The sequence below is a fragment of the Mastigoproctus giganteus genome, chromosome 3 (assembly GCF_048544385.1).
Source record: "Mastigoproctus giganteus isolate SK-2022 chromosome 3, ASM4854438v1, whole genome shotgun sequence".
Lineage (NCBI taxonomy): Eukaryota > Metazoa > Arthropoda > Arachnida > Uropygi > Thelyphonidae > Mastigoproctus > Mastigoproctus giganteus.
In genome coordinates, this window is record NC_143577.1 from 64963896 (window position 1) to 64983987 (window position 20092).

At 38.7% G+C, this 20092-nt stretch overlaps 1 protein-coding gene across 4 annotated transcripts in view; it reads left to right on the forward strand.

Annotated features, from left to right (window-relative positions):
* Positions 1–20092, forward strand: part of LOC150088051 (uncharacterized) — a 657615-nt gene that overhangs the window by 413207 nt on the left and 224316 nt on the right. The window lies entirely within an intron of this gene.

Sequence of the window (20092 nt, forward strand, 5' to 3'; positions counted from 1 at the left end):
AGAAGAACAGTCCCCACAGAAGTACGTCTATGAGACAGAGTGGAGAAATTTTCTGACTGTCCTCTTTTGAATGGAATCCAGAATCCTGTGAGAGGTTTTGAGGACACCACCCTCAACTGTGAAAACAATATACCATAAAGCGGATTTGAAGTTTGTGTAGAATAGCTGTTTAGAACAAAAGTACCACCAAGAACGAAAAATAAAACATCGCTTTTTGAGGAAGAGGAGGCAATATTTGTGATGTGCTTATTCCAAGAGAGATTAAAAGTCAAGGTAATTCCTATTAGAGATATGTGATCTTTTCTAAAAATCTGAGTGTCTTCGAAGATTACACTCAGATTTTTATACTTTTTTTTTGAGAAATAAGTCAGGACTGAGTTTAAGGACTGAAAGTTAAAGTTAATATTCGAGAAGTTGTAGCTGTTCGTGCCGGGCATGATTTCCCAAAGTAGAAAGTGGAATGAGTGTACTATCATCAGCAAAACTAGGAACTGGATCTCCAGTTATTAGAAGAAGGTCATTAATACACAAGAGGAAAAGAGCGAGACGAACCCACTACCTTTGGGTATACTAGGATTAGTGAAAAAGTTAGGAGATAGCATTTACCTTCACTGGAGGTGGGCATTCATAGAAAAAACCGTATACACAATCACAAATAAACAGTCGGTAGGTAGGATATATAGTATGCTTAAAATCAGGCCGAAAAAAAAATTGTGGTGCGCTTTAAATGTATATCAGATGAACATTTTGCCGATGCCATTTATTTAAAAGTGGTACCACACCACGGCAACTCATTGTGCAGGCAAAGCTTGTTCTGCAGTGAGTGACAAAGCTATTGCCATTAACCAGGCAGTTTAAATCGTGCAGTCCGAAATGACAAAGCAATCCTCCTAACTTCATGTAATTGCTTTATAATTTTGAAACAATACTCTCACTTTTCAAAAAATAAGTTTAAAAAAAAATCAGTATATTACGCGCATGCGCTAAGCTACTTCTAGTGCCCTGGAAGATTGCACTAAACCCCATTTGCGCTACATATTGGCTGTATCTCTCTCGCATTCCCAGTAGTAAGATCAATTTGCACTTTTTGTCAACGCACAGATTTACACAGTGGGAATAACGCCGCTCAGTACATAGAACTTTACCCCAACTTTGTTATATTCTAATGGTTTTACGATGTTTAATTCAACTCATGTTTAATTTCGGCAGAATGTAGTGCAACGCCCATGTTACATCTCCCACGTGAGCCTATATAGGCACGCACTCTTTTTGAGTCACGCATTTGATAGTGTTACCTAGGTTTTGCAACAGATACTGCGTCACGTGACAAAGTAATCCAAAATTGCCGAGGAAGTTGTTGCCCGGCTTAAAAGTATTAAATATTATAAATATTAAGCGGGATGCTGTCACGTCACAGAGTACAGCAATTCATCAGAGTCATGATCCAATCCGGCGGTGACCAAACTCTCTAAACAGACCAGAGACGCTTCCAAGTATTTCAAGCCCTAATATTAAACATTAATGCAAGATGGCCTATGGCTTGGTTCTTGGGAAAATTAAGTTTACTTCGTGCATCTGCATACGAGCATCCTTGTAGGTCTTCTCCAAAGAAAAGACAAATGTTTATCCTTCAAGAATGCATTCTTAGACTTTTTTGCAAAAGAGCTCTTCAACTTCTATCGATGGTTTGCACAAAAAAAGCTGTATTCTTCTTAACGCTACACCTTAATCTTTTTGCTTACTGCTAATCTCTTGAGAATCAATGAAAAGCTTCTAAGTCTGTTAATTTTTCATTTATATGTAAATGTAGGAAATTTTTCTATTCTTTAATGCGAAAATCGAAATATTTAGCTTGTTCAGAAGATCGCAATAGACTGGGTTAGCCAACTAGTAATTTAGCCACAGGAAGGGTTAATGTACTGGTTGATGACGTTATGGTTACGTAAATTTTACCTGTAATAATATTCATGAGTTGTAATATTCAGAAAAATGTCTCAAAGCGATCTTTTATTTACAAAACAAGCAACACAAGTTATTGTTTTATTAACTGTTATTATCATTACCAGTAAAATATTAGCATAAAAACTAACACTGCACAGAGTTTCTTTCCGATATTCTCCGCATATTAAAATGCAACTCTTACCAGACTTTTATATTTAAATACATATTGAAAACCCTATTGAAAACGGCAGTGTGGTCCACTAACACCACCTCTCATTTAAAAAAAAAAACAAACTGATCTACAATGGGTCAAATTTTCGTTTCTTTGATTTTCTTGCAGATCCTTCTACTTTACAGTCCCTCTTCAGCATCCAGCAATAGTCAGCCATCACTTGACATTCCATCTCTCTTAGTATCTCACATCCATATCTTTAATGTCCTGGTGAAACCCCTCAACCCTGTTCTTCACTAACACTTCCTGGATTTTCTGGGAAGTAGTCGATGGGGTAGTTTAAAAAATCTATCTTGACACTCATGTTGCAGCCCAGCTTCTTAAAGTTTGCCAATATTTTCTATCTGTTGAACATTTCATTCAAATTCTGGGACAGATCATTTATTTAATAGTCCCTCAAACAAGATAAGATGTCAGACATTTAAAAAACAAGAAGGCTATTGCTCATTTAAGGAAATGCATTTAATTCAAATATTTCAAAGACGTTGTGAACGGACGCAAAGATTGCTGAAGGTCACGCAGTCTGATTGAACTACTCCAAAAATATATTTTAGAGAAGCTAAATACAATTTCTTCAATTCCATTGCTCACTTTCTACGATACAATTATTTTTATTCGGTTTAAAACTTAAAGGAAACACTCTATCCATCAAGATATAATTCTACAACCACAGTTTTGGCCTTCGAAATGTAATTTCGCATTCTAATGGATTCATGTTTTCCCCTTCAAATTATAAATGGATTTTATACTCTCCATGGTTTCGCTCCAAAGCATAAATCGAAGAGACTGATCCATATTACATTAGCATAATGAACTGCATCAAAGTTTATTTCATTGGTGACCAGAAACAAAATTATATATTGGCAAGACTCGCATTGTACTTTATTATATTTACCATTCTACTGCCAAACAGAGCACGATAAGTCGCAGTGCAGACTTCAAGGTTTATGTATACCCTGTTTTTTTTAAATATTTTGCGGGGTGAAAAACCTAAACTACTACCTGAATTGGCGTAAATGAAAAGGCCTTTAAGAAACGCTCTCCAAAGATCCAATTAGATAGACGCAAGCCTAATTTCTTATTTTTCAAATTCTTCTTGAATTTCCAGATTAAAGGGAAGGCAGTTTTATTTAAATTGGAGTTACAGTTTGAATTGTGCCTTGTAGGTTTGTTCACAGGAAAACGGAAAATGTCGTTTTTATCACGTGCCAGCCGATGTTTCCCTCATTTAACGAAAGATAAGCTCATGCATCTTTTTCAGATTAGTGGCAAAAACTGACAGATTCCATTAAAATTGCACTCCATCAATGCAACTTTTATAGATATATTAAACCGTCGTTAGAGACGACAGCCGGTGCACGTGACGAGCGCTTTACTAGACCCTTCAAAATTTGTTCCACCACTGTTTGTTCCCTCCAAGATTAAAAGGAGATAATGTACGAAAACGGAGTGTAAAATTACTCGCAAGATTTTTTTTAAAAAATAACAGTTTTTACCTTTGATAAAACACGTCCTCTGATTTTTTTCTGCATTACTGGCTCTTCTGTTCTCTTATTTCTTTTTTTATTAAATTAATGTACACTCCCTTCTTCATAAATATCGAACTCTGTTGAATTTTCAACGTTTCCATTCGTTGGCAAATAAAAGAATTCTTGGGGAGGGAGAAATATGTAGACGTAGTCAAGAGATATTCACGATTCTTTTCTTGAGTTCTCTCTTGCTGTTCAAGTTAAATAAGTGCATAAGTTTCAATCGATTTTGCGCTGTTTTCCTGAAAGATTTCTCTGCTTTCTTCCATTTTTCTTGAATATAAGTGAGTTTTTCTTTGATTGTAAGAAAAAAAAAAAATAGCTGGAGTAAGTCAGATGGAAATAAGCTAGTAATCAAACGAAATATTGATTGGAATTGAGAGCCAGTTAAAAATAAAACTTCGTCACTACGTTAATAAAAATACAGCACAATATCTTAAGAGGCAATGGGGGAAAAAACTCAGTTAAGATCATGATATTTAGTTATTGCGAGATATTAAAGAATTCCAAGATGGCAAAGCTGCTTGTTGAGTAGAGACAGGGAGTTGGATTAGCGAATCGATTTTGCAAATGTGTTTAAAGACTTCTTCAGTTATTTAGAATCCAGAGCCTTTGTTACGGCTTCTAAAAGAGTGACGTGGTCACTCTTTTACAGAAGTCGTCTGTGACATTATAGTCACAGACGACACAGGTTTCGACACACCTTCATTTCTAGTATTGCATCCAATGAGAACACAACACTAAAATCAGATCTTCCTTTCTTTCTGCATGACCAGTGTTCTGCCATGGAACTGTTCCCGCATATACAGTCATGCCTATATACACTGAGTGATCACTATATTATGACCACCCACCTAAGTCCGTGTTGAGCCACGGTTCACCCGGATAACAGCCACTATTCTTCTAGGCACTGACTCCACCAAAAGTCTGATCCGTTGGGATCCTCACCCATGCTTCCTGCAAGGATTTCCACGGTGTCGGAATAGATGAGCAGTTGCTGTCCATACTCTTCACTTCCCGTTCCAAAATATCCCACAGCTGTTCATCAAATGGATTGAGGTGAGGCGAATTTGAAGGCCAATTAAGATGTGTGATGTCTTCACTGTGTTCCTCCAACCACTCCTGCATTATCGCAGTATGGCACATATGGTTTCCTAAGAGCTGGCGGTAGATCTCAGCCAGTGACAACGTTGGTTCATACGCACCAAGGGTCCTAGTTCTTGCCAGCAAAACATACTCCATATTAAGCAATTAAAACCCTGCCTGGATAGTGGACGCCATGCACGCTTTGGATTCATGGACAGGTGCAACACGCCAATGGACACGAAGGTGTCCATCGGGGTGTTCCACCAGATATTCGGACTCATCCGACCAGCATATGCATTTCCAGTCCTCCAGTGTCCAATCAGCGTGTTGTTGACACTACAACATTCGCCGTCGACGATGATCAGTGGTGAGGAGATGGTGTCCTTTGGGTTGTCTGCTGTGGAACCCCGTACGCCTGAACGTGGGGAGCATCGTCATTTGGCATATTGTTTCTGTCTTCCCCGTATTGTATTGCGATGTAAACTGTCGCACAATGACCTTCCATTGAACACGTAAGACGTGCTGTACCCTTCGCTTACCACAAACATCCACTTTGCGTAATCCTTTACAGTTCTTCAGGAGGTGGTATGACACGTTCGAAACCATTTTTGTACACCTTTACCGCCGTGGACCCTGGGCAACCGACACACGATATGCCGTTTCCATATGGAAGCACCCGACGCATAATCTCCCGCAATCATGCCCTTTTGAAACTCCGTGATATCTTTAATACATCCCAGAAGTTACTTTATCACTTTTACTTGCATGACCAGATACCGATTACCACTGTCTAAGTTGTTAGGCTCTTTTTATACTACGAGTTATGCGGCACAGCCCATTACAGATGGGATAGTTATAATTCAGTGATCACTGAGTGTAAGTATAACGATATTGTAAAAAGTAACTCGGATATAAAAGCAACGCTGTAGGTTTTAGACACATCAGCATGTTGCGCCTTATAAACTGTGTCTGTAAACTGCGTATGTTCTGTGGTCATTGTCTGTTATGGACTAAAAACTTATGGACCTGAGTTTCCTGGAGAAAACAACACCCTATAATCGCCTGAAACCAACTAATTCAGCCACGTTGTGAAAAAAGTCCATAAAAATTCCTCGCGTCATTGACGGGATCGAACTCAGTGGTTTCCACCCGGCGTGGGGAAGACGGTGATTATATCAACTGTACTACCGCGATGGCGATCAATCCAGCAGCTAGCACATCAACAAAACACAGTAAATGGGTCGAGTGGTTGAATTCAGCGACTTCCAGTGGGGGAATCATGATATGATGCCATATTATAAATCTGTTCGTGCCATTGCAGCAAATGTTCAACACTCTAAACTCTGATGCAATCACCAGATGGCAAGGTCATGGTGCGACTGTCTGGGGAACGTTATTTACCACAAAGTTCCCCAACCGTACACTAAAAGTTATTTCTCGCAGTTTGAACTTGGACCATTGGACTTAATTTTTTCTGAATAATGAATGTCAGACGTTACATTAACATCCGGACAATTCTGCTCTCTTTATACTGTGGCAGGTATGAGGAGGACTATTTTATTGTTCCAGGATGACAGTGCACCATGTCGTACTGTGCAGCCTGTACTTTCTTGATGTGAAGACATGGGTATGCAAAAGTTTCATTGGCCTGTGCAGAGTACCAACCTTTACCTAACTTAACGCGTTTGGGGATGGACTGAAACATCAGCTTTCCTTGTCAATACTCCAGAAATTAATAGCTGTAGCTGTATTGAAGTGTGTACCAACAAGGAAGTGTGTAATTAAGGCTAAACATAACTGGATACGTTATTAAATACATTAATAACTGGTCTCTGAGACACGCAGGTATTCGATTACTTTCTGCAATATACTGAATATAGCAATACCATTCGCTAACTCATAAGGATACACCGCATATAAAATGAAAGCGCATTCGTGCAAGTATATCTCTATTCATGCGTCTTATTTCTTATCCACCGGCTGCTGCGCATTTTCCTTTGTCGTTTTGTCGACCTTTATAATAAAATTAATGGCTATAAGGCCATCTGTCGATCGACATCCATCCCATCTGTTAAGATTTTTACGAAGGTATCTGGCGCTATCTTAAGACATTACGAGCGATTTATGTAGCCATTACTATCTGCAGCGCCCTTTTTAGAGCCTTGTCTGTGTTCTGAAAGGTGTCATAAGAGCAAGAGGATCGTCATTATTTCCTTGTTTATAGGGAGGATTTTAAAAAAGAAAACTTTAGCTACATGCGAAGGCAACACCTTTTACCTATAACAGGAATAGCGCGTCTTGATTTCTTAGCTTCTGCCTCTCCGTTTATAGGTGTAGAGTAGAAACCCTCTTCAGTTATCAGGGCATGCACATTGAAAGTGAAAAGGAGTGCTCCGTTTTATACGCTCGCTCTCTCCACTCCTCCAAAGTACTGTGTCTGATTTTTATATTTATGCCAGACATGTGGCATCACTGTGAACTACTTTTAATAGTGTACACACCCGTCTCGTTTTTGTTAATTATTTATTATTAACACTGCTTATTAACGTTTCTGTAAAAAGAACAGTTAGTAGATTGTGGTAATATCATACATTTTAATAGTATTTTTAATAAAATATTACTGGAAATATATATCGTTCAACTGGGTTTGGTTGCACACATGAGAGAGTTAATAAAGCTGACAATTTGGAATGGAATCATCTTTAAACTACATAAATTATTGATAACCTTATGTTCAAAATAAAACACACTTTAACGATATTTAGGAAACATGAAATGAATGCTGGATCCACTGAAACGTATGAAAAATTGTACCAATGAGAGATGTGGTCGGTTACCCTTCCCAACAGCTGAATTTGCATTGCAAAAAAAAATCCACATACGCACCGAACTAATAAATGCTGTACTGCTCAAACACCACTGCTGTCACAATGAAACTACTTTCTGCCTCATAGTAAAAATATTTTACTCCATATAGGTTCTGCAATAAATGTGTATCCCTGGATCTCGGAGAGTGTATAAATCAATATTACAAGGTATATTAAACCATTTAAAGTGTGATCTGTAATATCATTGACAACTGGATCATAGTCAAAAAAAAAAATAATGTAAAATAGTTTCCACTACTGCCTGCCCTCCAAAAGCTCTTTGCTTTTCATGTGTTTCTTAACTTCTCAAACCTCCAACCCCCCAAACGTCAAATGACGCGCTTAGAAAGGACTCTAATAAGGGCCTCGACCGCCATACTGTGTCAAAGGATCTGTCAGACAGAAAGCGGGGCACAAAACTTCGTGTACCAAAGATGAGAAGACGAACACCCTCAGGTACCTGCCAGCATCGGCGGAAAGTGCTCTTCCCGTCCTGACGGCGAGAATAATACTTGGCAGAAACTGCATTTCTTTGGGATCCACCCCCCCACCCCCTTCCTCTCACTGGCTGAGGAATGGCTGGTAATGAGGCGCAAAGCTGACAGAGCGTAGGGGTAGGGGAAGAAAAAGAAAGCTGATGTGTACTGGCAGGGCGAACAGAGGAAGGGCGTTCACTACCTCCCCCCCCACGCTTTCTGCACGTGCATCGTCTGTTTTCACGTGTTGCAGTGCATACGAAGTGAGGGCCGTCTGTCAGTTTTTTTACGCATTTTTTTTAGCGTTGTCAATTTTAACATCTTTCATTTGCGTGCGTGAGATTAAAATGCGCTGGCTCACGTGATCAACCCTGTCATACACACAGAGCCTTAATCATGCTGAGATGATGTGATCTTTTATATAAAACTATGTTCGTGCGTTTTTTTTTCTTTCTTTCTTTCGCGCATTATTCTATTATCCCCGCAAATGATGCTTTAAGTTTTTCTTCAAATGGCTCGTTTCAATGGGAAGATTCAAGCGACGACATTCTTCGATCAAAGTTTACTCAATTATCGATATTAAAAATCCACGATTAAAAAGAAGAGGGTGACAAAGGAAACGAGTCGTCTTGGGAGCTTTAAACCAGCAATTGCTTAATAGGATTAGCATATTTATTCGCTACTCCACCTTGCCCACTTATATTTCTCATATGATAAACATTTCCATTGAATTCAATCAAAATATGTTAATAGAAAAAGCGTACGCATTAATTTCATCGCCTGAAAAGCAGACAAAATATATTTCGCTCAAAAATCAAATTCCCTCCAATCTCACGGCAACTTCATATTAGTTTCTTGTCACATAATAAATTCACTTCAATAATAGGTATTTCATCTATCAATTAATACTGCATCATTTACCCATCAGCATTTCATAGAATATAATTATATACACTATGACATCAAAAGTAATGGGACATTATTCATACTGGTGATTAAAAACACAATTTCAATGTGGTATAGGCGCCTTTGACCTTCAAAACAGCAGTCGCAAACTTTCCACGCAGATTAATTTTTGGTGAATTTCTGTGGAAATATTTTTCCACTACTCCTGAAGCCGGAATTCTTGTAATGCAACTTTCAAGGTCGACATCCACGATGGATTTCGCACGAGCCTCTCCAATTTATCCCACAGATGCTGAACATGGTTAAAATCTGCGTACATATGACCATTCCAGTGATGGAATATGGTACTCTTGAAATCAAGTCATAACGTTTAAAATCTCACAAATTTATATTTCTCAAATGTATCAATGCTGATATGCAAATAACCGAACCCTGCTATGTTCCTTTGGGATGTTTGCGTAACTCACAATATCACAAAAGGATATGCTCGCAGTTTAAGTTGAGAATTGACAAACTGTTCAGATTAATGGCCAATACAATGCAGTACCAATTATGGCCTCTGGCTTTCGACAAGAGTGAAGTGCTGCTTTCCTCTACATGTTGTCGGATTCACAAAGATCACGGTCATTTTCATCTCATTCATAGTCTGAAAAATTATTTAAACATATATATATATATATATATATATATGGAGGTTTCAGTGTATCATAAGTGAAGCCCATGCGTTCAGTGCTGAATCCACCAGCCTACCGTATTTCAGACGTTTCGGTGGGCTCTCTGTTTCAAAAAATTTCCTGAGAAACCACTAATTCTCTCCAAAAGTAGGAAGATGGACTCAACTTGGACCGTGCTAAAAGCCAAATGGACGCCGTACGTAGAACTCCATTTAAGTTCCAGCCATGCAAAACTTTGCAGAAAGTCAGGCAGTGACTGATCTCCTTCCCACAAAACAGGAGTTGGCGGTTCTGTGTGCGCCATCATTATACTTCAACAACTGGAGCTATGCAGTCCGTATGGAAGACTGTCCTCTTGACTGTTACCTTGCACAAATTCTTCATTCAGATCGAAAGATCATCAATCCAGAAAACGTATTTCCAATCTTTCTGTGCCCAGTTTCTGCAAGAATGGCGCTAATGGACTGAAGTTCCATGACACCATTAAACTGAAGGAAGCTAATGATGCAGAGGGCAACTTTCTACATCATTAACATAGTCGTTATTTCATATATCGTGTAATTATCCAGTGAGGTTCCCAATACTTTTGATAACAAGGTATATACATATAAAAACAAAGAATTTACATCAAAAGCACAGGAGGAACTATTGCTGGAATTGAATTCTTTTACGCCCTTGGAGTTCGTTAGGTGAGTCACGATTATTGTAGTCATATGACGTCCCTTTGGCGAAATAGCTAAGAATAAAATTCTATTGAGAAAGGATACAGGGGATCATTTTTCTAATAAAAGGCACAGTGGTATATAAATTTTAGTGTGAAGATTATTGTGCCGTGGTATTGTGTGACAAGCGGTGGAACAGAATCTTCACTCTGGTTCCTGTTCATTACGTGTTGTGGTCTCAACACTAAATACCTGCGAAAATTCAGTCCCTCATCAAACCTCTGAAAAACAAGCTTAAATTTTAGGCTGATTTGTTGACAGGGCTTCCAGCTAATTTTCGTACTCTACGTTGTTTCATCAATTTATGTTTCATTCTTATAATACAGAACACTGCAAGATTTAAATTAGTAAATACTTATATACCTGGTATATTTACTAAGATAACAATATTAGTTATTTACTAAAATTTTTATATTAGTCAATAGCTAGAATTATGAACTTTTTAACCTTAAATTAACTATTATATAAGTATCTCCCCTTTTTTTAAAAAAAAAATTCGGTCAAAGCAGGATGGCTGATTTTCCGAATGGAAAACATTTTAACTACACTGCTCGACAAAATTAACAGTACACGTAGAAAACGTGGTAACTCATGATCTAGTTCTGTTCTCTGATGAGTCCCGTTTTATCTTTCAAACAGATTCTAGACGTTATTTCATCTGGAGACAACGAGGAATGCGGTACCATCCCTCCAACATCACAGAACGAGACACTTGCGATGGAGGCGGTGTTCTCGTGTGGGGCGGAATAATGATCAACGGCCGCGCCCCCTTCTTATTTTTGACAGGGATACCATAAATGCGCAGAGGTACCGAGAACAAGTATCGTGAGAACAGTGTTGTTGTTGTGTTATTCATCTGGCTACTTAGTTATTGGAAGGCCACCTCACCAGGAAGGGGCACTCCAGCATCCGTCCACGGCCTGAGGAACCGGGCCAGTTTTTGAAAGTGAAAATATCCAACAGCTGCTGTGGCCAGCAATCACTAGACTTAAATCCAATCGAACATGTGTGGGACATCCCTTGGGCGTCGCATTGCTCGCACAAAAGCCAACTCATCGGTCACTTGGTGAGCTAATATCTGCGCTGGTGGAAGAATGGGATTTGTTGCCACAGAATCTTATCGAGCATGTTTCAACGCCTGTTTAGCCATTGGAGTCAATCATTCGCCATACTGATGTAATGTCACCATATTTTCGAGCATCTTTTATCAACTTCTCTAAAGTGACCTCTTTGGTAATTCTTATACAACCCCTATAAATGTCCCTTTACCTGTCCGGAGTTTCTCGCTGTCTCCTAATTTCTATGGTACACCACCATATCAAATCAAATTTTATCATGCTTCATCGCAAGTTGCACAGGTTATATTAATTTTGTCGAACAGTTTATTTAATGCAAGTATTGTAACACGAGTTCTATATCTCTTATGCAATCCTGTGGTATAGACCTCGTGGGATCACATATCTCTATTGGGGTAATCTTTAATAGAGACGCGTGATCTTATCTCAAAATCTGAGTGTCATTGAAGATGAGCTTAGGAGATGATCTTCGAATCCTCCTAAAGTCTTAGGAGCTCATCGAAGATGAGCTCCTAAGACTTTAGGAGCTCATCTAAATGGTACTGATTTACAGGTAATTCTCCAATAGAGAATTACCTGTAAATCAGTAGCATTTAAAGAATTAACGGTGGATATTAGAAAAGTTGAGGCTGTTTGTGCAGGATAAGGTTTCTCAGAATAGAAGGTGTAGTGTACTCTCATCATAAAAACTATGAATAGGATTTATAGTTAATGGAATTTCATCATTAATTATACAAGAAGAAAAGAGAGGGAGAAAAAACTGAATCTCGGAGTACAACAGCGTTAGAAGACAGAGAAGAGGCGACCATCCCCTGCAGGGAGCGGTCAGAGAAAAAAACTGGATACCCAATTTCAAAAACATATGTCAAAGGCAATCTAAAGCCTTGGAAATGTAAAGAGAAACTTTCTGAGTTTCACCTATTTGATTTTTTTATCGAATTTATCCACAGATGAGTAACATAAACCGATATATCACCAATGATATACTGGACAACTCATTGAAACACATCTGGAGAACTCATTGAAAAATTAGCGGATCGACATTGAAATAAAAGGAGCTTATTTCAACGTTAATCCACCATTTCAATGTTCAATCGGCTGGATATTATCTTATTTCCAACCAGCAAAAAACACCATTGGAATAAGAACACTCACCCCTGCATACGTGCTACTCAGAATGTCACTAGCTGGAAAAGTAGAGAGAGCGAAATTATACACTACCTGATTCGAATGCCTCCTAGAGAGTTATCACTATATTCGGTCCGGTAGACTATCTAGTGGCCAGCTGCAAAAGCCATTTTAAAGCTACATCCTCATACTGTAAGGAATATTGGATCTCGCCATGATGCTTATCGTAACCTCACAACATATGACTCATACTACATGAGAGAACACTTGATGGATGGGATTGATGGAACTTTGCCGTGGAGACTAAACATGAGTTTCACCACGTAAAGTCTCCAATAAACAAAGTGGTGGTTTTGCACCAGTGATGACTCATCTGCTACCTACTGTTTCCTGGTAACACAGAGGGTCAGTCATTTCTTTGTGATGTAGATGGCACACCTTGATCCCTCTTTAGTTGGCTCCAACCTGGATGGACACATCCAATATACTAGCTGCAGTGTTTCTGACATTCCGCATTAGGACACCCCTAGGGTTACTGACAATCTCAAGATCGTGAGGGTGTAAGCAGAAAATTTGGTTGTCCCAGCACAACCGAACTTTGCCGAAATTCAGTCCATTGAACTGATAAGTGGGACCTGAATATCTATTCCATCGGCATTTTAGACTTCCAGATAGCAGCTGGATCTTCTGTCTCACCAGGAGGAATGTCTGTGACAAGCCCCAGGGCACAATGGGTTTAATGTTGCTTAGTCTTTTTGAGTTTCGTGTTATATTCCTGATGACTACGATTGTGGTTGCTAAGGCAACCACAGCAGAAATTAAAATCAAAAAGAAAAATATATTTTATGAGGTGTGTTTGATGACTAATAAACCCAAGAAATACCCAATAAATTTAAGCAATTTTATTGTTAAAGTTATTTTATTAAAATAAATGCATAATAAATAACACAAGAATGAATAATTTTTACATTTATATGATTATTATTTTTACCTATACGTGACATTTGGTTTTAATCTATATGTTAAAGGATTTGGGGGCTCACAAACTCAAATCATTTCATTTGTTTATCTAAGAAAACTTCTCCTCTCCGAAGACCCCAACTGACGGCTGGAGGCTGATAGTGGCGCCAATTGCTGTCATTCCCAAGGACTAAAACCACCCCGGACGCAAGCCAAACTAAGGAGGTCCACCTCTATAAATGGATGATCTCGAAAAAAAAAAAGTAATGCACATACTACAGTGGCGTGTCACCCTTATGGCTACCACAAGGGAAAGGCAAGTCTATCCATCCCAACCAATTGGAAGTGCTTCCTGCGCAACTGCGCTAGTGACCATCCAGGAAGGAAGAAAAAGCCAACCCATGAAGTGGAGCATCGAAATGAATACGTTAATCATGCCAGCATACTATGAAGTAACGAAGCCAGAGACCCACATGATAGTGTGCAGAGCGAAACTACATAAAGTAGTTGGAACGGCTCCCGACTGTTCAGATCACCCAACAGCGAATAGTAGACCAGAGAGGGATCATCGTCAGAAGAACCTAATAGTTTCTGAATCTCGGAAAAAGTCAATCAGGATATGAGCGACCAACTACAAAAAACACGAGCACAACCCAATTGTAATTGTAGGAGGAGGATAATAACAATAATGCAGTAACAAAAGTATAATGGATTCATTTACGTGGATTGTCAACTGGAAAGGTTGAATTGTTTACTAGCCAGCGCCGATGTATCCAATTTCGTGACACCATGCCTTATTGTAGATAGACTATATTTTGTAATAGGGATGTTTGGCGGGATAAAAATCCAAAAGAAAACGTTGGTTTCACCTCCAATATCTACCCACACACACACAATCCCTCGCTATTTCATTACGAAGAGTTCAAGAGTGTGTGCGCGATGAATCATTCTAGCCCCAGACCTTAATACCCTCCACGTAACAGGAAACTGGAGTGAGGGAACATAATTAAATCTCTGATGATGAAGTAATTTAGCAGGTTGGTTACCCTTTTCTCCCCCTTCCCCTACTTTTCACGTGCGACCGCTTACAAAGAGGCCGAATAGAAGCCATAAGCGAACGGTGTTTAGCAGTTGTGAATTAAGGTTAATAATTGCGCATAATGACCCTGTTTTATACGAAGAAAGGGTGTTGCATCGACCCATCCCTCAACAGGAAAAGTGCTAAAACACGGTTTTGTTTGCAGCGTTTACTGTCAGCGTTCGCGCATTATCCGCAAAAGGTGTCATCAAGCGGACATTTATTTTAATGATGTTTAAATATGACAATCAGGCTTATCATTAGTATTCACAACCTACGAAAATTGGCCTTTAATTTTCGGTAACAGAATTTTCCCATTTCTTAATTCTCGTTATCAGCGTGAAAAGAAGAAGCGATGGCTGCCATTCGGAACACCGAAAGACTAAATAATTAGAAATGAATTCAGCTTCTCGATGGCTCAATCCCACCCACTCCCAGTGAGATAAAGAATCCTAATTTTATCGGAAGTCGCAGACTTCAGCCTGGCTGACATATCTGTAAAAGAGCTCTAATGACTCTTGGTAAAGTAAAAAGTATTGATTTGGAATTACAATCACGTATATTCTGTCCGTCGCCTTCGGAACTCGCTGTAACTCCGACACTGACGCACAAGACGTCGGCTTCTATAGAATCTGTCATTAGGAACATTCGTACTGTGAAAATTTGTATTTATGAGATCGCGTGAAGGATATAATAAACGTTCATTAGGATTAATAAACACCAAGCGGAAAAAGTTAAGGCACATAATTGAGATGAGTATGAACGGATGGTCGTATTTAGAGCCGCTAATATTGAACTATTATTTTAGACGATTTTCTTTCGCTAATATCTTTTCAGTTTGGGTAAATCTTTCAGAAGTTGGTTCTTTTTCTTTTATCTTGCATAGTCATATCTCTAGGGATATAATCCTTCTCCATCATCTTGATCCCTTTTTGTAGGAAGGAGAGATAAGGTGTGCCGTTACTGCCGCTTCTGTGTATCCTCTTTTATTGCTAGCAGTGAAGTGGTGTCAGGACCCTGGAGACTACGATCTAACTTCTCTCGCAAGATTGAAACTCGCAACCATCCGTACAATGATTTAGTGACTGTAATCACTATCCGAAGCCTACACTGAAACTTTTGCAGAGAATTTATATTCAGACTAAGATTTAGGTGAAAAATATACAATGAATACAATTCAAATTGATGAGTTCTCATTAGATTTTGATCAACTACTGTCTTGTGTTTACATAAAAATACAACTTGAGGAAAATCGTATGGCAAAAATATTGAAGTTGTAAAGCTAATGGACTGGATTAAGGGCATTAGGTAGCGATAGTTAGACGAAATATTCTCCCATTATATTTGTTAAAGACTTATTTTAACATGAACATTAAGAATCTGTAAACAAGAATGTGCCTTACGGATTAAGGACTAAACGTAACATTCACTAGTATTGAAGTATGGCAACCATTATAGTAGATATTGCAATCCTTACCTAATCCCGCTGCTGGGTAACAGTTGGTATAATCATTGTATTCTCTACACTGGATGGTAAAAACCTGAGTTCGAATCCTGTTAATGAAGCGAGGAATTTTTATAGGTCTTTTTCACAATGTGGCCGAGTTAATCGCTCTCTGGCGAGAGTAGCACGGTTTTTCATCCAGCAACTCGCGATCCAGCAAACCAACCACGGAAACACACGCAATTTACAGACATATTATATACGGAGCAATATTGCCTAAGTTGATGTGCCTAAAAACCCTACAACAACTCCCACATCCCATCGTACAACACTTGACTTAATCAATCCACAGACACAATTCCACCACTTCAAGTCTCCATTCTCACATCCGCCATTCTCAGTTTTTATTATTATAATTTTTCTTTTCATCTTCACGATAACCCCATTTTTCCTAATTTTAATTTCCTCTACTAACTCATATTTTGATTGACTAAATAATTTAGCACTATAGACTAATAACAGCAACCACGTTCTTCTATGCTCCACCATTAGAGGCGTTGCCTGTCAATTGCAAAGTAAAGATAAACAATTATCAGTGCATTAGCATTTAAAGTTAACATAGGAATCTAACATTTAAAAAAAATCCGTTAATATATAATACAAATAATAATGGCATAAATAAATTTTATCTCTTCAAACCAGAACACGCCATTTCCACGAACCCATCTACTACTAGTCTAAAGATTCCTATGTGGTTCTAAATAGTATCTATCCCTTCAACGTTGCTCTGCTACCACTTGGAAATATAGTATCTTGCGAGTTCTACCATCTTTCTCTCTGTTACTTTTATTAACTTCAGCATTCTAGAACGCAAGCTGCTTAGCCAAGACTGATTACCATCCTAGAATTCCTTATGTATTTATCCTTTGCCATGGTGGCTGTCTGAATAACTGGTATGTAGATGAAACCGTTTTAAAAGAGTTCCACATTCTTCATAGTCACAACAATGCATGTCCCAACTTCATATATTATATGAGCATCACGTTTTACCAGACTTCATTGAAATATACGGAAGTTTTCCAACCACATTCACCATATTAAAAAGGCAAAAAAAAAAGAAGTACAATTTTTATATGTTGTAAACTCGCCGAAGTTATAAACTTTTGAGCTGCAGATAACGCCGTTTATTCACATAAAAAGTAGGAATTTATTCGGAGCATATTTAATATTTAAATATGAATAGATTAGGCAAGTTTGAATTGTGTTAGTTCTTTTATGAAAACCCTTAAACAGGAAAGGTATTAGAACCAATAGTACTTAGTGCCCTTCGTAGGTTAAAGGTTGGGAAGACAGAAGATACTTGTTGACATTAGACTTGAATTTCTGTAGATTATAATTTTCAAAAAATACATTTCAATTAATAGGAATGCTGTTCCAGAAAGCTGAAATGAGAGGGATAAATGAGAAAGAAGCAAAATCGGTTCGGTGAGTTTGAAGTTGGACAGTAAATGGATGTTGACTGATTGTGGCACGTGTTCGATCCGGTTTGGAAGAGAGAAAGAGATGGGGGAAGATTACAGAAGCCAATTCAAAAGAACAATGCCTGTGGAAGTATCTATAGAAAAGACAAATTGCAGAAATAGCACCTCTATCAGACGGAGAATGGAGAGACTTTGTATGATAAGAATCATTAGCTTAATTCCCTCTTTTGGTTGGAGTCTAGAAGCATGAGAGGGAGCTTGGTGGCATCATCCCAGATGTGGAACAATATTCAATGACAGGGTGGATTTTAGATTCTCCCAGAACGTAAATTAGAGAAATGTTTAGTGTGATTTCATCCTGATAAAGCGGTTTTAATTCCTGAATCCTAAACACTAGGATGAGAATTTACATTTTAAAATTCAAATTACTACTTTAACGGCACTGAAGCATGTTGCTTTTATTGTCTTCAGAAGTGTGTTCACAAGCTGATTTGCATTTTTGTGGACTGTTAAACTCTGAATAATTCAAAGAAATCCCTACTCTGTCCACCTGATATTGAATAGACTCTCAACTGCAGAGGACTTCACACAGATAGAAAAATATCGGAGGAGGAGGTTAAAAACGCTCAGTACATGATATAATTAAAGTAACTTCACTATGTACAACTCCTCAAGAGCAAGTCCCGTAAGCGTATTGAGCAATGAGAAGTGCCCAGCTGACGATGAAAACCCCTTACAGGCTTCGCTTATAAATACTGTTTCTTTCTCACACTGTGGGTAAGACACGCTGTCATTTCCTTCGTTTAATTATGCCAATATCTCAGTCTCCCAACAGGAGATAAATGAATACTTCAAATGCGTGACCCCGTTTTCGGTATATGTGAACATTAGAATGCCTTTCAGGTATGCGCGCTTCTTTCTGTATGCAAATGTACCTCAAGTGACTTGAAAGATCTGCAAAGTTTGCAAATACTTACAACCAAAGTAGAATATTTGGCCACCGGAATCACTACCGAAACGCAGTAGGGCCAAACATGAAATGAAACGAAGACGTCTCGAGGAGCATGTTACTGTCATTGGTGGCCAGCTTAATATTAGTCCTCGGTGTTAGCTGAAAGGATAGTAGCGAGTCCAAGTACTCGAACAGTGCTTCTAAACAGGACCACAGAGAGGAATGAGACAGAATACCAGAAGTAATAACATCAGCAATCTTCCCACACTTGCGTGTTGTAACTCCCTTAGCTGCACGCGTTTGCTAAGGCAGCCCAGCATCTGGTTTCCGCCAGCCACTTACGGATCATTCTTGTCTCCTAGGCAACGTCCTTCGAAGATCAAGCTTCTTCTCTGGAGAAGAGCAATATTTCAACTTCTACTACCATCAGCAGTCGCTTGGGCGATGAGGCGACGGCGCTACGGCAGGAAATATGTGGCCAAGTTGCTCACCGCGTTTCTTGCACAGTTTTATTGGTGATCAGAGTAAAATGAGGACAAGAACTTCCATGTACTTCTGTATCTCAGTGGCTTTCTTTTCTTCCCCATTTTATCTCCGAATCCTCCTTCTCCTCAGTCTCTTATCAGTCCTTTCCACATGTGTACCGATAGGGTGCTGCCGTACTGGAATGTGTGGCGTTTGTTCAGTCAAAGTGGTACAAAAATACGGCGTGTCTTTCTTTTCAGTTTTTTCTTCTTTTTATCTTGGATTTATGATAGGCGCTAGCGAGTTATCAAATCATATTTTTCTTTTTTGACCACGTGATAGCAGATTAGTCATTTAACAAAGTAGCCATAAAAAGCCCATCCTCCCATTATAAAATTCTACGTGGACGTAAGGTTTCAAAATCCATTTCTTCATCTTCGTGCCCTGCGCGTTTTACGTAATCCTCGAGCACCATCCCTCGGATAATTTCGATATTTCTTCATTAACAAATAGTTTTCACATCCGTTTCTTACTGAGACAGTCGACTAATCCCACCATTCTTGCAGATGCAATAAAACAGATTTTTCCTTATCTCTTCAGTTACCATGACTTCTTTCAACTGCAAACCCTTCTTTTATAAAGGATATTGGGTGAAACTAGAAATGGTGACAGCGTCATTTTTCTCTTTCTTCTTAAAATACACTGTTCGCTTTTTATCGGCGGAACTCTGCTTAACAGATAGAAGGGGATAAACTTGTCCTAATTTTCCCTCCAATGCGACACAGAAGTCAAGTACTGAGAATAAGAAAAATTATTCCCTCCGTTGGTTCTCATGAAAAGCAGATCCATTTTCATTTTTATAGATTTATATCAGTTTTGAATAATCGTCATTTATCTTCTTCTAGGTAGATATACCCACTGGCCAAAAAATTAGAAACCTTCGTTCAATATCGTACACCTTGAGTATAGGTCTGAAGACCTCATTTTAGGAAGGATGTGGAGCTGCTGGAACGAGTACAGAGTAGGGCAACAGGATTGGTGAATGGAACAAAGAGTTGCTGTTATTCGAGAAAGA